Source organism: Tribolium madens, unplaced genomic scaffold (assembly GCF_015345945.1).
Source record: "Tribolium madens isolate multiple individuals breed KSU strain unplaced genomic scaffold, Tmad_KSU_1.1 Scaffold_3;HRSCAF=73;Tcas5.2_LG2, whole genome shotgun sequence".
In the NCBI taxonomy this organism is placed as follows: domain Eukaryota; kingdom Metazoa; phylum Arthropoda; class Insecta; order Coleoptera; family Tenebrionidae; genus Tribolium; species Tribolium madens.
Window position 1 is genome coordinate 7,201,869 of NW_025401006.1, and position 7,048 is coordinate 7,208,916.

Genomic DNA, 7,048 nt, shown 5'->3' on the forward strand with positions numbered 1-7,048 from the left:
AACAAAACTTTGTGTCTGAGACGTTTTTGCGTCTTTTTTAATTGTTTGACATTAGAGTGCATAGCCACCGTGATATTTAATGTCAAACGTATTTACTTGTATTAATTCTGAATTTTGTAGATTTTTGTTTAAACGTCGGCCAAAAAGCTTAATACAAATCTTGTGCGTTAACCATTTTACAGTGCTCAATTATTAAAGCACTCCGCTGCGCGTCGTGCTTCAAATTCATTTCGCACTGTAAAATGTAAGTTACCGCACACGAATGTAAATAACTATTATAGCACGCCAGGGTTGTTACTGGAAATTCCTTTTTAATTATTTCATCTTTGTATGTTTTAAATTTGTTGTCAACTACTAATGTGTTTTCTACTAGTTGTTTTTCAAATTTTTTTAAATTCTTATTGCACTGATGATGGGTTTTCACCCGAAACTATAATAGTTTGTAATCAACTGTGATCAAATTTTAAGTGGGTTTTGACTTTATCATCTCCAAATTTATCAAATTTTACCCACATTATATATGGACTTTCAAAGACAAAAAAAAACAGCGTAGCAACAATAAAAGTGCAAAAAGTGAAATAGAGAACTGAATAATTATTGTATTAACTTGTTTCTGATCTCGATTTATCTTCAAGTGAATGTAAAAAATTGCTTTCTTCTCTAAATAATTTCGCAAATATTTACAAAATTTAATTATATTAAACTCGAGGTAAGCACGCTTTGTCTTGTAAATTTTGTTAATGATGCCTATAAACTGAAGAAACATGTGCATAACTTTAAACATAATAAATTTAATAATAAGTTGGCTATAAAAGCTTGAGATTTTAAAGCTTTGACAACTTTTTCTCAAAATTTTCGCTAAGCGCACAATTGAATTTAAAAAAAAATGTAATTAAAATTAGTTGTTAAAAATAGAAAATTGTGGCTACTTTTTGCACGCACATTTTCCTGATTAGCAAGTTCTTTGTTGATTTATTTTCTACTCTGCATGCAGAAACAGTCTCATTATCTGCAGAGCTTTAATGACCATTAATGACCATTATAAAACTCAAACAAGTATTGACACAGCTCGACATAAACCAATCCAGCTTTATCAAGAAATTGAACAATTTAATATTCCCAGAAGCACTCGGTGTTGTTATGCCAAGTCTGGTCCGGAATAAGATTTAATCGTAAAATGGTGGCTCTTGTGCAGATCTCTCTAAGTGCCTTTGCTTGCCTGACTTCAATCAACTCCAGCACTCGGATTTATACCATTCTCAAGCTTTTCTCGTTTAAAAGCTTCAAAAAAATCAACACACTTTTTACAGATTAGGTATCGTTAACGACAGACAGGTTGCAGAGGGCTCATTACCATGTCAGCCATATGCAAAAACAAGATGCAATCATGCAGGAATCTGGAACACCTTTCGATAATAAAACCAGTGCAGCTGCATGATGGGGGACAGGTGGGGCGAGCGATTTTGCGATTTTTGGTCATGTTATATTCATATTAAATCTCTTTATGCATAACGCTGACATAAGAGCTCTAGGGTCGGTGATATACTTTTATTACTTCTTCCTATAGTTCTAAATGAAAGCACTAAATTTAATTCCGGCGAGAGGATCAGATCAAGAAAGTTTTCCTCCCATATAATAAAAAATCAATCTACTGAATGGAAATATTTCCATACGCAATCCCAGAAAAACAATTTCAATAAGCGCATATGTGAGTCGTAAAAATGATTCATCTAAAACAATGTCTGGCTGAATTTTTCGATCGAAAAAAATTGTCCGCTTTAGAGGGGAGTTTGCAAAGTTCAATTTCCGTTTGCAGCGCCCCAGCGGTCGAAAGCTTTCTCGTGTTAGCTCTCACTTAACAATAAAACTGGTCTGACAGATCCTATGTTATTTATATCGTCACCTCTGGACTACAAAGCCAGTATTTCATGCCTAAAATCAAATGGAGCGTAATTGTACGCAACTATTATGAAGGAAAAATTTTATTAATTTATTCCAGTTTGTAATTTAGCCCGAAAAAGGGTAAAACGGGTAAATTAAATTTGTATTTGAATTATTAAATTTAGACATTAATGTTATAAAGTTTTTACAGCAGCGAAATTAAGTTAATTTGGTTTTGTTCCTTTGCAACCATTGGCGTGAAAGAATCACGAAATGTCGTGATATAAAAGGGCCGTCCCTTTGCTTTAGGTATTATCAGGGTCGGCTTATAATTGATATTTGTGGTGAAGGTCCCCAACGAAATGAAATAGTTCCGGTTCAGTTGGTCTTTATCTCTGCTAAGATGTCTCCATAAACTCTGATTACTTCCAAAGTCAACGCCGGAAACAATGATAGGAAAAGTTTGAGCTTTCACCCGGCGTCATATTTTTTTAAGACGTTTTCCATCCAATTTAAACTTTCCCACTTTTATAATTATGTTTAATTTCAGGCGTTTTTTCTTCGGGACGTTGAATCCAATGCTTCAAGCTGTTCGGCGACGTGGAAAGAGTTCTTCATCCCTTCGAGTTGTCTAGCAGGTGATGTAAAAATAAATTATTAGAAACGTGACAAAACTCATGCCAAACGCCCTCAAGCTCCGCCTTGAGATTTATTTTCAACGTGACTTTCACAAATCCGGAAAGATTAAAAGTTTCATTGGCGAAAATTTCTTCCATTTGACACGCGATAAGTTGCAGGAAAATAGATTTTGGTAGATTAGTTTTGTCAAAAATATGAATAGTTTCAGGACGTAGAGGCTAACAAGAACGACTTTGTTGGAATCACTTTTTATTGACTTTCTATACCGGATGATGTATTTATTTGAGTAAACTGTTCGAAGGGAACGCACATTAACCGACTTGTTTTTTACAGACTCTCGAGAGTGTTTCCTGGGTCGAGTCTGGCAACTTTTCACCAAGGTATACATCGTTCTCTAAATGAAAACAATTTCTAACATTTATTTTAACTTAGCTTTTCATTTATCAAAGCAAATCTGAAACTAGAACAATTAAAACAGTTTCGATTATTGTTTCTGCTATTCAACATACATACATATTTTTTCAATTATTTTATAAAAACATAATTTGCACACTAACAAAATGTAATGATATTTGTCATTTTACATTTGTTAGATTTTTTTTAATGTTTTTGTTTAATGTTTATTTCGCGTTTTGTTACATCTGCTCTAAATTGGAACCTAATCACATGATTAAAATTGAGCCATATTCATCAGTGATGTCACATATTAGGTAACTCTTCAGATTCTGAATGTTTTTTAGAGAAAAATATACGAAGTGAACAAAAAGTTTGAAATCAACGATTTTTTAATCATTTGCTTTCAGAAATTAATAATTAATAAAAATTGGTCATTGTAAAAACGACATTTTGTTGAGTTTTTGAATTATCCAAGTCAAAATTGCAACTTAAGTAGGTATATAATTTTTTTTCGATACAAATTAATTAAAATGTATATTTTATAGTGGGTAGGTGTTTTATAAAAATAAAAATTTTAAGAGGGAAAAAAAATTTTCAAAACTTTTATTTTGAGAAACGTCTACATTTTTATAGTAGGGAATTCATTATTTATCAAGTAATTAAAAAAATAATAAACTGTTTAAGCGAAAGACGTTTCTCTACATCATGTGTTTCGTTTTTATTGTTACAAATTTAAACAGGTGATAAAATATTCAATTTTGAGAAAAAAATGTAAATACTACCCATGTAAGGAAGCTTTTAAGCTTTTCTCAATATTTCAGAGACCATTTGAAGTAAAATTATAAACTTTGGTACAGCTGATAACCTTTATACACCTAAACGCATTCAAAGAAAACATTAAAGATCTAGTTTCTTGCCACTTTCAGCAACAAAATCCTACATTTCATTGTTTCTCACAAAAAAAGGTTTTTTGCGATATTTCAACAGAACTTACGGTTTTTGAGTAAAATCAATTTATAATTTATGTTACAGAGCATAAACAACATTAAAATGCCTCTTTAGTTTAAGACGTCTAAAGATTAAAAATTTTGATATTTGATTTTTTAAATTTATTTAGGTAGGTAGGTATATAAAGTTGTATCAAAATTTGTAATTTTTTTATAATGGTTTCTAAAATATTGGAAAAAAATATTAAAGGCTTTTTCAGGAGGTGTAGGTAGCTCTTTACATGGTATTTTTCGATACTATTCATAGGAAACTTTTGTCTTAAAATTTAATTTTCTATCATCTGTTTAAATTTGTAACAATAGAAACGGAACGCTCTGTTTATCTTGTAGGTAAGTATATACCTAGGTGACACTTTTAGAAATTAATTAACCATATAGAAATCTACAGATAAATAGTTTACTTGAATTAAATGTGAACTGAATTATGTTAAGTAGTAAACAGTGAGTTATCTTAATAATATGCAAATTTTGCTAATGTGGGAATTAAAATACCCACCTGTATAAATTACAGTTAAATTGTTTCAGATTTGTTTTGAATTATTTACTAAGGGTAACAACGCTGTTTTTCTCGATTTTCAATATTTTACTTTTTTTGTATGATAAACTTATCAAAAATCCCATCACAAGTCGAATTTTATCTCGTCGTGTGCAATCTGTCCGGAGCTTTGGAACATTTCCATACAAGCTGATGGCGGCCAACGTAGCGCAACGAATGGGGCTCCATCCAATATGTAGTTAGTGTTAGCACACACCCCGGCAGGGGGGCGGAGAGATGCGCCATATCACTCGCTGGCCTTCTGCCAACATCACAGAAAAGCAAAATTACCTGATCAATCGGACTGAACATGAAATAAAAACCTAATTCACTCAATGCCAATCATGGACGAGTTTATTGCAGGAAAAGCTCAACAAAAACAACAAAAAAATATCGCGGGGGCGGCGAACAAAAAAAAATCGCGACATATTTAAAACAACTAATAAGAATTTTTGTTTATTGTTAGTCATTTTAGATGATGAAGTTTATTTAATTCGTGGAAAAAATTATTTTTTTTGTATTATTCCCATGGCTCATTTTCCTGCAAACATAAAATGCTAAAAGCTTCTAGCACTTGAAAACTTTCCTTTTCTTTGAGATGATTCTTGCAGCCCCTCAATGTAGCCATCAAGACCCTAATCTTGTTTGACACTGACAAGTTAATGGAAGACCACATTTATGATATCAATGTAGATTAGGACTAAGTACTGACAGAAATTATGATAAAAAGTGAAAAATGTGTAAAGTTTTTTACTATCTGAATTCTAAGGGTTGTTTACTACCAAAGGTGAACAAAAACAAAAAATTTTTAGTTAGAAAACATTTTATTTTTCAAGTAATTACGTCATCTATCAAAAACAAATTTTCTTATAGTATTTATCTTGATCTCTGCATTCCAACGAAATTCTGAAACAAAAAAAAATAATTTAATTTTTTTAAATAACTCTTTTTTTCACTCAAAATCCTCCCACGTTGTAAATTAAATAAATTACGTAATTCGGTAGTATCATTGTGATTTTATCATGTTAAAGTGACAGCTCTTCAATAAAACATCCCCTATATACCTGAACTTTTATGACTTCTGCCCGTGTCCAATTTTAACGGCTTAACAAGTGTCGTTTTTATTGTTGATGTCTATGAAACGCATTTATATCGACAACAAAACCAATCTATTGACAATATTTATAAAATTTACTTTTTAATGCTTCACAGGCAAAATATGAAAACATCAGGTAAAGCAATTCACGTTCAGGATAAAAGTCTTTGCGAAAAAACTGCTCGATCCGCGATTTTGATACACTCTCATTCGTCGGGAACAAATAAGGGGCTTAAAATTTTCAGAATAAAATCGTCGTAAAAAATAGTTTGAATATATTCAAGCCGAGGCGGAATTTTCACGAGTCTAATAAGAAAAGCGTGTGGAGCAATCACCGAAATTGGAGCGGCAGTAAAAGAGATATTTTCACACCGTACGTCGCGGATTGAGAACACCATTTCCAAATTGTTTTCGCTACTTGCCGAAAAATATAATTAAAACTCGCTTTTTTCTCAATGGCACGAATGACGGTAGTCTTGGTATATGTAAATATTCCTTTTAAATTGTTTTTTCAGTTGTTAAATAAATTTTTATAAGTTTACGGTTACTACTAATGTGGCACGTAGGTAGGTAGATATGTTATAGATACCTATCTTACGAAGATATTAAACAACGATTTTTTACCTGAGACACCTTTTATAATTTTAAAAATAACCATTGTTATGGTCTGTCCTATTGATCAAAAATGATTTAGTTCTGGTTAATTTAGTTCTGGTAAATAACGTTTGAGAAATATGAGACGACTGAGTTTTTAGTAAAAAGATACTTAATGTACCTGTAGAGATTTTTTGTGAATAGGTGTTGCAAGTGTTGGAATTTGGTGGATTCTAATAAGAATTTAGTGTGACTCAATCACCGAAATTGGAGCGTCCAAAGTATAGAGGCTAAACGTATGTCTTGGATCATGTCGCGTTTATTGTAGCGGCTAGCCGCTAGATCGCACGCGCGTTCCCGAACAGAGCCGACTGAGTTTTACGCGAGATACTCAAAAGACTTCAGTATGTGTTTGCAAGCTGTGAGTTGCTGTCACTTGTCGTGCTCATGTCGACTCGCGATCTCCTCGCGAACTTGTAATTTATAATAAAATTGATCAATCTGATGATATAAACCGAGTCGAGGTTCAGAGTAGTACTATAAAAGGTCTAAGGGTCCGAAGAATCTTCTGAAAAGAAAAGTTACGAGCCGCAATAAATTAATTTCGGGGTCGTAAAAGCGGTTTTTGTATAGGCTAGTGTTGATTTATGTTCGCACCTGTGATGGGAGTCCTCGAGTGAGGCTTTGATCTGATCTGGTTGGGTTTTTTTTATAATTTTTCCGGTGGTGTCCTATGCTGTGATCCCGCGCCATCATCCTCACCATCGCGGACCCCGTGGCGTGCGCGCCCACCCTGTACGACCATGTGCATCCCCCCGGCTCCTCCCCAGCCACCGGAGCGGGTTCTTCCGCCGGGGTGACGTGGTGGTCGATGATGAACGGCGGCATCTACGAGGAGAG

General features: G+C 33.3%; 1 long non-coding RNA gene across 1 annotated transcript in view; it reads left to right on the top strand.

Annotated features, from left to right (window-relative positions):
• Positions 1 to 7,048, top strand: part of LOC123007938 — a 49,819-nt gene extending 42,771 nt beyond the window's left edge. The window contains exons 4-6 of the long non-coding RNA XR_006412902.1: positions 2,432 to 2,519; positions 2,854 to 2,900; positions 6,979 to 7,048. This is a non-coding gene — a long non-coding RNA (uncharacterized LOC123007938). The remainder of the gene's footprint in view (positions 1 to 2,431; positions 2,520 to 2,853; positions 2,901 to 6,978) is intronic.